Source organism: Eulemur rufifrons, chromosome 14, assembly GCF_041146395.1.
Source record: "Eulemur rufifrons isolate Redbay chromosome 14, OSU_ERuf_1, whole genome shotgun sequence".
Classification (NCBI taxonomy): domain Eukaryota; kingdom Metazoa; phylum Chordata; class Mammalia; order Primates; family Lemuridae; genus Eulemur; species Eulemur rufifrons.
In genome coordinates this window covers 12,209,593-12,224,980 of record NC_090996.1, presented here as the reverse complement: position 1 = coordinate 12,224,980, position 15,388 = coordinate 12,209,593, and positions in this window count along the sequence as shown.

Sequence of the window (15,388 nt, the reverse complement as noted above, 5' to 3'; positions counted from 1 at the left end):
AACTTCCCTCACAGCTCTTTCCTTTTTCTTTATCCCTGAGAGAATAAGCTGAGCAGTTGTTCCCTGGGCTCAGCCTTTATGAGCAGGACAGAGGAACTGTTTTGCTGCATGACTTGGATGCAACACAGATTCTTCACAAAGTGAGGGCTTTGGACTCAAAGGCTTCTGAAGACCCCTCCAGCTCAGACTGATGTTCCAGAGTCCAATGCTGCTGTGTTTGCTACATTTCTTGCAGCGGGGGAGGGGTCCCTTCTGGATGCAGGGGTTGATACCAAGCAAGGATCGGAGCCAGAGAACTTTCTAAATGGCTAGTTTCTATCAAAATGTCCGCTTGTTCAGCAATTTCACTTCTGGGCATATACGCAAAAGAAGTGAAAGGGACATGAACAGGTATGTGTCCGCCCATGTTCATAGCAGCATCACCCACAATAGCCAAAAGTGGAAATAACCCAAGTGTCCACCGACGAATGAATGGGTAAACAAAAGGCACATAATACGGTCGCAAAAAGACAAATACCTTATGATTACACCTGTATGAATGCCTAGAGCAGTCAAATTTACAGAGACAGAAAGTAGAATGGTGGGTGCCAGGTGCTGGGGGAGGGGAAAAGGGAGTTAGTGTTCCATGGGGACAGAGTTTCAGTCTGGGGTGATGAAAAAGTTCTGGAGATGGACGGTGGTGATGGTTGCACAACATTGAGAATGTGCTTAATGCCATTGAACTGTACACTTAAATATTGTTAACATGGTAGATTTTATGTTATGTATATTTTACCATAGTAATAATAAAAAAAAGTCTGCTTGCTCAGAGTGCAGTGTCTTCAAAGACTCTCAGCTGGGTCTTATTAGCAGGACTAATATCAGTAGGTAACATAGTGCCAAAACGTCTCATCAGTCCAGTTGGTTCATTGGTAATTGTAATCAACACAGAGGAAGACCAACCCTTTTTCTTCACCTGTGCTTGACTGATTCACTAACCTGCATGTGCCCCAAGCCATCAAACCTGACTTGAGGAAAGTTGAAGCTCCACTTGGATATTACAAAATCACATGGGATTTTTTTGCTTTCCAATGACTCCAGCTTCCTTCTGAACATAATCGTGCACACCCAGATTGGAATACAGACGTGACAAATAGAACGTTATCTCCGTGCATCTACACCTTGCTCAGAAACAGCGCACAACAGCAAACTCAAAAAGCTATAAGCCACCACCAGACAGCAATAATCCTTCAAGTAAAATTTAAAAAAGAATACATGGAACATAGCCAACCATCCCCACCAAAAATAAAACACTCCACTTCCCTCAGCCGATTCAATTATCTCTCTAAAAAAGGGCTTTTTTTAACACCTCCCAGCAGGCAGCAGATTCAGCAAGTTGGTGAGGATAACAGTGAATAATCATGCACCCAGAGCCCAAGGTGTAAAATAAAACATGGACTGGCTCGGCTGGGAGCAGCGGCGCCTTAGCTCCATGAATATAAATGTTTAGAAATGAATATTATTGTTTGGTGCCATCTGGAATATTTTTCACTATGGGAAGCACGGTTTTAGCAAATTCTTAATGATTTTCTAATGGTAAAGCTATCCGGGTGACAAAGTCTCTGTCCTTGACATGATATTGCTTTGAGTTGGAAATCTTGTCTGGAAAATCCACCCACTTGAAAACAAACATACAAACAAGAAAACCTCCCTCTGGCCTATAAAATAAGCCAGGCTCGTTATAGAAAAATGAAAACATTTGAGAAAAGAAAAGAAAAGAAAAGGAAGAGCAGAAACATTCACAGTCCTACCACTCAAAGACAACCACTGTTAGTATGCTAATGTGTCGGTGATTTCCTCCCATTCCTCATGAATATGCATGAACAGAAATATGCATATGAGTATGAGGTCATGCTGCCTCTTTTTACTAATGCGATAACATGGGCATTTGCACTTGTTAACATGGTTGTTCTTGGTCTGGTTCTATTTGCACGATCCCCTTTTTCCTGCTTTTTAAGGCCTTTGCTGTCCGTCCTCTGGCTGGAAAGCTCTCTCTTGCCTTACTTGTCCCTTCTTCCTCCAGCTGCACAGGGATGTGATCCTTTGCTATTTATACCTCCCTAAAATGTGCATTTTACAGCCTTGACCTCCTGGCCACACTGGAGTTTCTGTGCTTGGGGCCTGTGCAGGGCGATCAGGCCCTTCTGGGGAACCAGCAGTTGGCTCTGCCCAACCCCAGCTCTTCAGCCAGGTCTCTCGCCTACCTGGACGGCTCCGCAGAGAGTCACCGCTCACCACCAGCTTTATGACAATGGGGAGACGTAGGGGGAAGGATTCCAAGTTGTAGATGTGTATTAGGATGAACAAGTCTAGAGCTCTAATGTACAACATAAGGACTATAGTTAATAATATCATATTGTATTTGGGATTTTTGGTACAAGAGATTTTGAGGCGCTCTTGCCACACACAGAAGGGAAACCATGTGAGATGATGGATATGTTCATTTACTTGACTATTGTAACCACTTCACTATGTATATGTACATCAAAACATATTTTGTACCTTAAATATACACGATAAAAATAAAATTGAAAAAAATGGCTTATGAGGCCCCATGTCTTTTCTTTGAAACACTTTTTTTGTAGCATCAAGGAGTTTGCATTTGGTTTTGTGCATAAGGAGTATTAGCTTACACGTTTCCCTTCCTTAGTCTCTTACCTCTGTAAGAAGAAAGTCACAGATGGTTGTACTCAAAGGAATCTGGGGGGAGGTCAAACAAGACCCATATAGATGCCACAAGCAGAGGAGAACAGAGGCAGTTTTCAGGGATGCCCAGAGATGTGTCACACATTTGACACCTCACAGGGGGCAAGGAAGTCCCTGTTCACCATTTGAAGAGCTAGTGGAGGTTTCTGTCTGCTGGTATTGGCCCTGCTGTCCTGTCCTTCCCCAGGGTCCTGCCCTCTGCCTGGGCTAGACTGAGCCTCAGTCCTCCATGAGGAGAGGTGAGCAGGTGGGGCAGGGCCAATTGCCCCCAAGAGGAAACAGGTGCAGGACAGAGACTGCTGGCCCCAAGGCCCAAATGAAGTCAGTGGCGAAGGTTGGCCTCCCCATCAGCTTCCTTCCTGCTGCCCTATAATTCGGCCCCATCATCCGCAGGAAGACAAAGGTGCTCTGATTCCTCCATCTGTACAATGGGCCCAGCTCCACCCCCAGAGGGTTTACTCTGGGACGCAATGACATAACACACAAGAGATGCCTGCATGTCACCTGGGACATGCAGCTGTCTGAGCATCCTGAGCAGAATCTAAAATCGTGTGTGGCTCATTCCTGGGGAATCTGAGAGATTCCCACATGCCCTCCTGGCAGAGGGAGATGTGGGTTGTGGTTACAACCCAGGTATACAAGGAGCAGTGAAAAGGCCCGTTTCTAATAAAATCTGGCAATTAAAAAAAAAATAGCTACAACTCCTTCTGCTATTAAATAGTAAATCCATTGAACCCTGCAGAAAGAACCACACATTCCGGCTGAGCCTGTTGACAGATGCTGGAACCACCCTAATAAACAGTTTCAGGCTCAAACAGGTGGGGCAAAGGGAGGGGCAGGAAGTTACCTGGAATCTCCCCAACTTGGGCCCCAGCAGCAGGGGTGGAGGGGGTGGGCGAGGCACAGCTTCCTGCTGGGCTCTGAGCCCAAAAAGGGGCTACAGACAGACTCAGAGAGCAACTGCAAGCAGCACCCTGTGGGTTATCCGGGTGACCTTTGACCCCAGGTTCTGGGCTGTTGGGTTACAGGGGAGTGACTTCCTCACTTCTCCTCTTAGGGGGTCACACGAAGGGTTTGTTCCCCCGGCGGTTTGGGGCAGACAAACCTGCTCCCTTTTGGGAGAAGTCCCTGGAAAACTTTGAAGTAGGAGCTTAAGGTCAGGCAGACACTCACAGAAAAAGCCCCCTGTTCCCCTTTCCTGCTGCCCTTGTTGAGACACTGGGATGGGACAGGGTGGCATCGCAGGTGGCATCGCAGAGGGTGGTGCGGAGTCCCAGGCAGACCTTGCTGGAGGAGCCTCCCCAAGGACTCTGTTTGCGTGAAGGTTCAGGCTGTGTTTCCCGAACCCCTTTCTGGCCCAGTGGGGAGGAAGAGCCACAGGATGATGTCACAGGGGCTGGGTGGCCCGGGGGAGCCCCACCTGCCCACGTGCCAGCCTGGCACCAGCCCACCCGGCCTGCCCCAGCTGGCCTGGCGGGAACTGACGCAGCAGGTGATTCCCGTACCGCCAGCCTCGGTTTTATGGGCTTGGGGCAAGGGTCCCGTGATTGGCAGGGAAGCTGAGGCAGGCGGGGTTTTCCATGGCGGTCTGGGCTCTCCCCGTCCTAGAAGTAACCCTGAGCGTGGACATCTTATCTTCTTGTTCACCCTGTTGCCTGGAACACGGCCTGACATGCCACGGGCACTTTGTGTGTTTGTTGAAATAATTGTCTAATTACTGTTCCTTGAGAAGGAACAGATGTGAATAGAACATGTGCCCTGTGCAAGAGTGGTCAACAGAAACCAACAATTCTAATTCAGAGCAAGGAGCTCTATGACCGCTCATGGCTGCTACGTGGATCTGTGGGAAGGGCAAGAGAGCTTTTCCCATCAAAACTTACATGCCCTGGGTCCTTCTACCAGTGACAGCCTCCATTTTGACACATCAGAGATAAAATATTAAAATGCATGTTCTTTCCTCCATCTGGAACTCTACCTCTCTCCTCCCTAAAAATTGAACTACCTATCTCCTGTTCATCCTTGGGATTGCCGCTCAAATGTCACCTCCTCCGAGAAGCCCTCCCTGATTGCCAGGGCCTGCTCAGGTTGCCTTGCGTATATATTCTTCCCAACCTAGCAGGTCATGGTAGTGCATTCACAATCATGTGTGTAATCGGCTGTGCGATTTGGTCTCCAACCAGAACATACGCTCCAGGAGGATAAGAACCATGTCTGTCTCATCCATCAAGGTATTGCTAGTACCATGCGTAGTACCTGACATATAGTTAATGCTCCATGAATACCTGAAAGAGGATGATGTCACGAGGGGCCCTCCAGGGTTCCCTGCAGAGGGCCTGGCTCAGAAGCAGCACCCAAGGGAGAAGTGACCACGGGTCTTTGTAGAAGCTCCAAGTAGCTGAGACTTGGCTATAAGGTCCTTCTGATCCTCTGAGAGCCTGAGCAGGGTCTAGAGGTGGCTGGAGACCAGTGAATAGCTACAGGAGAGCTAGGACTTAGGCTCAGAACATAAGCAGCAACCAAGGTGGCTGGGCAGTGGGACAGTCACCAGGTCCTGCCCTGGGAATTGTGTGGATAGCCTGACATGGCTGCCAGAGCCACCTTAGACATGGCAGGTACCCATGGCCTGGCTGCTGGGGCCCCAGAGGACAAGCCTGGCCTTTAATCTTTATAGTGTAGTCCTATTACCAAGATTATATCAAGGAGCTTTCTCAGTATGGGAAGGGATTCAGCTGCCCCGCAAGCCAAAGACATTTAAAATCCAGGTGTTCATCCCAAGGGAAGATTCTATCTTTCTCTGTAGGCAAAGGTTTATTGAGCAACTACTACCTTCCGGTTAGGATGTGTTCCCCCACCTCTGGCCCCACCAGAAGGCAACCCCTAACAGGGTCTCTCACTTGAGGGGTACCCATGGAGCAATGTGGCCCACATTTCACATTTACGAAAGGCTTTCAATGTACACTTGACATGATTCACTTTAGACACTGAGACTTAGCAAGGACTCTGAAGCCAGGCTGCCTGAGTTTGGACCCTAATTCTGCCACTTACCAGCTGTGTGACCTTGACCAGGGTCCTCAACTTCTCTGTTTCTGTTTTCTCATCTGCAAAATGGGAATAACAATAGATTGAGCCAGTCACAAAAAGCCACATATTATATGATTTCATTTATTTAAAATGTCCAGAATAGGCGAATCCATAGAGGCAGGAAGTAGATCAGTGGATGGTGAATGACTGCTGATGGGTACAGAGTTTCTTTTGTGGGTGATAAAAATATTCTAAAATTAGATAAAGCTTAAAGAGTTATTACTTATAAAGTGCTTAGAGCAGTGTCTGACACGTCAAAAGTGATCTGTAAGTCACTGTGAAATAAAACTTACCTCCAAGTGAAGGCATACAAACTGATGAGCTTGGGGGAAAAAAATATGTTCATGGTGTGATTTTAAAGTGGTATGATTCCATTCCCGAATTTCACTGTCTGTTGTGTACTTTTTATACATCCTGTAATTATCTTGTGGATGGCATCATTATATTGCTGTATAAGTTAAAAGTGTTAGTTTGTTAGACTTAAACTTTAGCACACGTTTTTACCATAGTGGGTGGCCCCTCCCCAAAATGGGAGGTGCCCCAGGGCCCTGAAAGATACCTGGTGAGTTGTCCCTGAGTCAGACAGCTTTAGACAGAGGATCTAGAAGGCAACAACAGGTAAGAACGTCACACTAAGGCATTTAGAAAGAGTGCCAACTCATCATTACGCAGATAAAGTCGGCTGTCACCTAAGATGAGATACGTGGCCTTTGACTGGCCGAGAACTAGGGAAACTCAAATGACCTTTAACTTATTTGGTCTCATTACTTGCCTAACGCCAGGTTAACGTAACCACAGGAGGGACTCAGGGGAAGCAAGGGCAATCATAAAGGCCTTGCAGGGGGTAGCCTATGGCAAGGCTGCTGGTGTGCTGGCAAGGGTTTAACAAGCGGCTCTCTGGGCAAAAAGAACCCTGATTAGCCATGTTTGCCAATTTCCGTGGTATAAACACACCATGGCTTATTTCAAGCTATAAACATGTTACTGAACTTGGGAGTTGGGAAGAGATACAGTATTATAATTTTCACTATGCAGAAACAATAGAGGTAAATAACCTCACCAATATAGGTTACAGTAAAATGTAGTTAAATAATCAGGAATCAATGACTTTTCAGTGTTTATTATCTTTGTTTTTAAAGTAACTTTATTGAGATATAATTTATGGACTGTAAAATGTATCTCTTTAAAGAGGGTGTTAGTATAGTCACGGAGTTGTGCAACCACCACTATTTTTTAATTTTAGAATATTTTCATCATTCTTAAAAAAAGAAACCCAAAAAGCCCTATAGGCATCACTCTATATTCCTTCCCTTGCTCAGTCTACTTTCTGCCTCTAAGGATTTGCCTGTTCTAGACAATTCATAAAAATGAAGTCACACAATATGTGGCCTTTTGTGACTTTTTTTTTTCACTTAGTATAATGTTTTCAAGGTTTACCTATGCTGTAACATGTGTCAGACTTCATTTCTTTTTATTGCCAAATAATATTCCAGTGTATGGTTATACCACATTTTGTTAACCCACTTATCAGCTGATAGGCATTTAGGTTGTTTTTACTTTTTGTTTGTTATGAATGATGCCAGGAACATTCATGTATAACTATTTGTCTTGATGTCTGTTTTCATTTCTCTTGGGTATAAACCTAAGAATGGAATTACTGGACCGTATGGTGACTCTGTGTTTAAGAATTGGAGGAACTGCTCATTTTTCAACATATCTGCACCGTTTTATATTCTGACAAGCAAAGAATGAGTGTTCCAATTTCCCCATATTCTTCCTAACACTTGTTATTGTCTGTCTTTTTGATTATACCTATCCTGGTGGGTATGAAGTGGCATCTCGTTGTGGTTTTGATTTGCATTTCCTTATGGCTAATCATGTTGAACATCTTTCCATATTTTTATTGTCATTTATATATCTTCTTTGGAGAAATGTCTATTAGAGCCTTTGCTCATTTTAAAATGAGGCTATTGATCTAGTATTGAGTTATAGGAGTTCCTGATCTATCTGAACACAAGTCCCTAATCAGATAGGTGATTTGAAAATATTTTCTCCCATTGTGTGCATTGTCTTTTCACTTGTATTCTCTGAAACACAAAAGTCTTTAATTTTGATGAAGCCTAATTTTGATGGAACCCAGTCCTCCCTGCCTTTTTTTTGAGACAGAGGCTAGAGTGCCGTGGTATCAGCCTAGCTAACAGCAACCTCAAACTCCTGGGCTCAAGCAATCCTCCTGCCTCAGCCTCCCAAGTAGCTGGGACTACAGGCACACACCATGCCCAGCCAATTTAAAACAATGTTTTGTAGAGATAGGGTCCCGCTATGTTTCCCAGCCTTGTCAGGAACCCCTAGCTTCAAGCAATCCTCCTGTCTCAGCCTCCCAAAGTGCTGGGATTACAGGTATGAGCCACTGCACCTGGCCAGGATTTTCAACATACGAAAGGATGTTATCTGAAAATAGTTTAACTTTTTTGTTTTAAATCTGAATACCTTTTATTTTTTCTTCTTGACTAATTGCCTGGCTATAATCTCCAATACAATGTTAGACAGAAGTAATAATAGCAGACATCCTTGTCCTATTTCTGATCTTAGGAGGAAAACATTCCGCCTTTTATCAAGTATGATGTTTGCTGTGGGTTTTTCATAGATGCCCTTTATCATGTTAAGGAAGTCCCCTTCTATTCCTATTTTGTTGAGTGTTTTTTTTTATCATCAAGGGGATTTTGTCAAATGTTTTTCTGTGTTTATTGAGATGATCATGTGTTTTTTGGTCCTTTATTTACTAACATGATATATGTTTACATAGATTGATTTTCATATGCTAAACCAAGCTTACATTCCTGGGATAAATCTCACCTGGTCATGGTGTATAATATTTTTTATATGCTTTTAGATTCTGTTTCCAAATATTTTGTTACGGATTTTTGCATCTCTATTCATAAGATATATTGGTATATATCCCATATTTTCTTTTATTATGTAAGGTTATATATTGGTTTATATCCTTATTTTCTTTTTATTATTTCTTTTGCTATACTAGCTTCATAGAACGAGATAGGGTTCCTCTTCCATTTTTTGGAAAAGTTTGTAAAGGACTGGTGTTCTTCTTCTTTAAATGTTTTGTAGCATTCACTAGTAAAGCTATCTGGCCTGGGATTTTCTTTGTGGGAAATTTATGATTGCTAATTCTGTCTCTTTACTTTCCATAGGTCTATTTAGATTTTCTATTTCTTTTGCAGTCAATTTTGGTAGTTGTGTCTTTCTAGGAATTTGTCTATTTCATGTAGGTTATCCAATTTCTTGGCACATAGTTGTTCATAGTATTCCCTTATAATTCTTTTTTATTTTTGTAAGGTTTGTAGTGAGATCCTCTGTTTCATTTCTAATATGAGGCTTCTTTTCTTCTTGGTTAGTCTAGCTAAAAGCTTCATTTTGTCAATTTCTTCAAAGAATACACTTTTGGTCTTGTTGATTTTTCTCTACTGTTTGTATAGTCTATTTTATTCATTTCTGCTCTAATCTTTATTATTTCCTTCATTCTGCTGGCTATGGATTTAGTTTGGTCTTTTTTTCTAGTTTCTTAAGGTGGAACATTAAGTTATTGATTTGAGATCTTTCTTCTTTCATAATTTAGTGATTATAGCTATCCATTTCTATCTAATCACTGCTTTAGCTGCATCCCATAAATTTTGGTGTGTTGTGTTTTCATTTTCACTTATCTCAAGTTATTTCCTGGGCCAGGTGTGGTAGCTCATGCCTGTAATCCTAGCACTCTAGGAGGCTGAGGTGGGAGGATTGCTTCAGCTCAGGAGTTCAAGACCAGCCTGAGCAAGAGTGAGACCCCATTTCTACTAAAAATAGAAAGACTAGACGGGGATTGTGGTGCACGCCTGTAGTCCCAGCTACTCAGGAGGCTGAGGCAGGAAGATGCCTTTAGCCCAGGAGTTTGAGGATGCAGTATGCTGTGATGACGCCACTGCACTCTACGCAGGGTGACAGAGCGAGATTCTGTCTTAAAAAAAAAAAAAAACAATTTCCTAATTTCCTTCATGATTTCTTCTTTGACCCATTTGTTACTTAATAGTGTGTTGCTTAATTTCTACATGTTTGTGAATTTCCCTTTTCTTCTGTTATTGGTTTCTAATTTCATTCCACTCTGGAGGGAATACACCTTATTATGTTTCAATAAATAAATTTCTTTTAATTTTATTGAGGCTTTAAAATTGGCCTAATATATGATCTATTCCAGAGAATGTTCCATATGCATTTGAGTTTATAGTGTTGTTCAACACTATATCCTGTTGATCTTCTTCCCAGTTGTTCTATTACTAAAAGTAGGATATTGAAATCTAAATCTAAATTATTGTCATTATTATTTTTAATTTAATCTTTATTTATTTATTTTTTTTAGAGGCAGGGTCTTGCTCTGTTGCCCAGGCTAGAGTGCAGTGGCCCTATCATAGCTCACTGCAACCTCAAACTCCTGGGCTAAAGTAATTCTCCTGTCTCAGCTTCTAAGTGACCGGAACTACAAGTACGTACTACAATGGCCAGCTAATTTTTCTATTTTTTTGTAGAGATGGGGTCTCACTATGTTGCCCAGGCTGGTCTTAAATTTCTGGCTTCAAGTGATCCTCTCACTTTGGCTTCCCAAAGTTCTGGGATTATAGGTGTGAGCTACCATGGACAACCTAAACTATTATTTTTGAAATGTCCATTTCTCCCTTCAGTTCTGTCAGTTTTTGCTTTATGTATTTTGGGGCTGTATCATTAGGTGCATATCTGCATATAGTTATTATATTTTCCCAATGGATTGACTCTTTTTTCATTATAAAATATCTTTATCACTAGTAACCTTTTTTTATTTCAAATTCTATTGTCTTATAATATAATAATATACAATTATATGATGATAATTAGTATGGCAACTCCACCTCTTTTTTGGATGCTTTCTACATGGTATATATTTCTTCTTATTTTTCTTTAAACCTATTTATGCCTTTGAATCTAAAGTATATCTCTAGTAGACAGCATAGAGTTGAATTATGTTTTCCTATCCATTCTGCCAATTTCTTCCTTTTGATTGGAGTGATAAGTCCATTTACATTTAACGTAATTGTCAATAAGATAGAATTATGTCTGTTATTTTGCTCTGTATTTTCCATATGTCTTATATGCTTTTTAATCCTCTATTCTTCCATTATTGCCTACTTTTGTGTAAAATAAGTATTTTCTAGTGTACAATTTTAATTCATTGTTATTTGTTGTTTTTAAATATATTATTTGAGTTTTCTTAGTGGTCACCCTGGAGATTACAATTATCATCATAGCCTAAAACAATCTATATACAATTAATACCAACTTAATTTTAATAGTATACAAAACTTTGCTCCAATATAGCTCTCTTCCCACCTCTGTCTTTTGTATTATTATTGTCATACAAATCACATCTTTATATATTATAAGCCCCTCTACACAGTTTTATAATTATTGCTTTGTGTAGTTGTCTTTTAAATCAGATAGGAGAAAAAAGAGTTACAAACAAAAATACATTTACACTTTTATAATATTCTTACATTTAACTACACAGTTTCCTTTACTTGGTGATTTTTATTTCTTTACATAAATTCAAATTTCTGATTAGTGACTTTATTTGGGTCTAAAGGACTCCCTTTGTTACCTATTGTAGGAAAATTCTGCTAGCAACAAATTCACTCAGTTTTTGTTTATCTGGAAATGTCTTAATTTTTTATTTATTTTTAAGCTTTGCTGGACATACAATTCTTATTTGACAGTCTTTATCTTTCAGCTCTTTGACATGTCAGCATTTTGAATTTGTTATCCCACTGCCTTCTGTCTTCCATAGTTTCTAATGAGAGTCAGTTGTTAATCCTATTGTGGCTCTCACAATGAGTTTCTTTTTCATGTTGCTATCTGGATTCTTTGTCTTTGTCTTTTGACAGTTTGACTGTGATGTGCCCAGGAGTTTATTCTCATTGGAGTTATTTGAGCTTCTTGGATATGTAGGTTAATGTTTATCATCAAATTTGGAGCATTTTCAGGCATTATTTCTTCAGATATTCTTTCTTACCCTTTCTTTCTCTTCTCCCCTTCTGGGACTCACATTTTGTGTATTTTGGTATGTTTAATTGTGTCCCACAGGTCTTTGAGGCTTTGTTCCTTTATTTTTTTAACTTTTAAAATAAGCTTTTTGTCTTAGAATAGTTTTAGATTTATAGAAAAGTTGTGAAAATAGTACAGAGAATTTTCATATACCCCACATCCAATTTTCCCTATCATCAATATCTTAGGTATGTTTGTTACAACTAATGAATCACTATTGATACACTATTATAACTAAAGTCCATACCTTATTCAGATTTCCTTGGTTTTCACCTAGTGTCCTTCTTCTGTTCCAGGATCCTACCTAGTATACATGTCTCCTTAGACTCCTCTTGGCCATGACAATTTCTCAGACATTCTTTGTTTTTCATGACCTTGACATTTTTGACAACTACTGGTCAAGTATTGTGTAGAATGTCCCTCAATTGGGATTTGTCTGATTAAACTAATGTTATATGTCTTGGGGATGAAGATCACAGTTCATCACATTACATAAAGAGCACGTAATACCAATATGACTTAACACTGTTGATGCAGACCTTGATCATCTGGCTGAGGTAGTGTTTGTCAGGTTTCTCTATGCTTTGATAAAGCTATTCTTCCTGCCCTCCCACCATATTTTGCTCATTTTTAATCATTCTGTTTTTTTTCTGCTCCTCATACTAGATGATCTTCATTGGCCTACTTTCAAGTTCATTGATGCTTTCTTCTGTCAGCTCATATCTGCTCTTGAGTCCCTCTAGTGAATTTTTAATTTCAGTTATTATATTTTTCAACTCCAGAATTTCTATTTGGTTATTTTTAAAATAATTGCTATCTTTTTGTCAATAGTCTGTATTTTTTTAGTGGTTTGTTAGCTCAGGTAATGAACTCACTTTTTTTTTAAGTGTACAATTCAATAGTTTTTAGTATATTCACATATATCCATAACCATCACTACAGTCAATTTTACAATTTTAGAACATTTTTGTCATTCCCAAAAGAAACTTGTACCCATTAGCAGTCACTCCTTATTTGTTCCCATCACCCCCTCAGCCCTAGGCAACCACTAACCTATTTCTTTGCCCCCTCAGCCTCTGGCAACCATTAACCTACTTTTTATCTCTATGGATTTGCCTACTCTAGACATTTCATAAAAACAGAATCTTATAATATATGATCTTTTGTGACTGGCTTCTTTCACTTAGCATTAAGTTTTCAAGGTTCATACATGTTGTAGCATGTATCAATACTTTATTCTTTCTATTACTGAATAATATTCCATTATAAAGATATACCATATTTTGCTAATCCATTCATCAGCTGATGGACATTTGGGCTATAACCACCTTTTAGCTATTATGAATAATTCTGCTATGAACATTAGTGAACAAGATTTTATATGGACATATGTCTTCAATACTATTAGGTATGTACTTAGAAGTGGAACTGCTGGGTAATATAGTAACTCTATGTTTAACCTCTTAAGGAACTGCCAGACTATTTTCCAAAGCAGCCGTACCATTTATGTTCTCATCAGCAATGCATGAAAGTTCCAATTTCTCCACATTCTCACCAACATTTGTCTTACCTTTTTTTTTTTTTTTTGAGACAGTCTCACTCTGTCACCCTGGGTACAGTGCAGTGGTACAGTGGTGTCATCAAAACTGACTGAAATCTCAAACTCCTGGGCTCAAGTGATCCTCCTGCCTCAGCCTCCTAAGTAGCTGGGACTACTGGTATGTACCATAACACCCAGATAATTTTTCTTTTCTTTTTTTTTTTTTGTAGAGACGAGATCTTGCTCTTGCTTAGGCTAGTCTTGAAATCCTGAGCTCAAGCAACCTCCACCTCCCAGAGTGTTAGGATTACAGGCATGAACCACTGTGCCCAGTGTACGTCTTGACATTTTTTATTAGATCTGTCTTTTTTATTAAAGACATTCTACTGGGCATGAAGTGGCATTGACTTCATTTCCCTGATGCCTAATGATCTTGAACATCTTTTCATTTGTTTATTGTCCATTTGTATGTCTTCTTTGAAGAAATGTGTATTCATATCCTTTGTCCAGTTTTTAATTGTGTTATTTGTCTTTTTGTCATTGAGTTACAAGAGTTCTTTATATATTCTTATCAGACACATGATTTACACCTATTTTCTCCCATTTTGTGAGTTATCTTTTTACTTTCTTGATGGTGCTCTCTGAAGCCAAATTTACCTATTTTTCTTCGTTCACTTGTGCTGATAGTGTGCTATTGCTGAAACCATCATCTAATCCAAGGTCATGAAGATTCATGCCCATATTTTCTTGCAAGAGTTTCATAGTTTTTGCTTTTACCTTAGGTTCTTGATCCATTTTGAGGAAATTTTTGTATATGGTGTTAGGTAGGGTTCCACCACCATCTTTTTCCATGTGGATATCCACTGTCCCCACACCATTTATTGAAAAACTATTCTCTTCCATTGAATTGTCTTAGCACCCTTGTCGAAAATCAATTTACTGTAGACTTTAAGGTTTATTTCTAGATTCTCAATCCTATTGTTTGAGCTATATATGCCAGTGCTATACTGTTTTGATTACTATAGTTTTGTAGTTCATTTTGAAATGAGGAAATGTGAGTACTCTAACTTTTGTTTTATTCCCCCCGGAAGAGTGGTTTGACTATTTGGGGTCCCTTAATTTCCATATGAATCTTAGAATCAGCTTCTAAATTTCTGGAAAGAACCACATGGAATTTTGATGAGGATTGCATTAGATGTGTAGATCAATTTGGAGAGTATTGCCTTAACAATATTAAGTCTTTTTATCCATGAACATGGGATGTCTTTCCATTTATTGAGGTCTTCTTTGTTGTCTTTCAATCAACCTTTAATTCTTTAAACATCTTTATAATAATGATTTAAAGTCATTGTCTATTAAGTCTAACTTCTCAGCTTCCTCAGGGTAAATTTTTATTGAATGGTTTTTCATCCTGTGTATGGAGCATATTTGTTTCTTTGTGTGTCTTCTAATTGTTTTTTGAAAACTGGACATTTTAAATCATGTGTTGTGGCAACTCTGGAAATCAGTTTTCCCTGATATCCCCCTTCCCCAGGGTTTGTATTCTTGCTGCTACCACCTTTCATATTTTTGCGCTTTTCTCGGACTAATTCTGTAAAGTCTTTACATATTTGTAAATTGCATATGGCCACCGAAGTCTCTGTTTAGTTAGCTTAGTGGTCAGCTAATGATTGCATGGAGATTTCCTTAAATGCCTTGAACCAATATGTCTCCCTGGTTTTGTTAAGGGTCTCTGTGTGTGTGTTGGGGCATGCATTTGATGCTCCTCTGGCAGTTTAAAATTCTGCCCCGGGCTTCAGTTCCTGCTTGCACAGTCTCATGATAGCCAGGGATGAGAAATGAGGGCTTACTCATGTCTTTCCTGTGCATGTTCATAGCCCTGCACATGCATATGGCTTT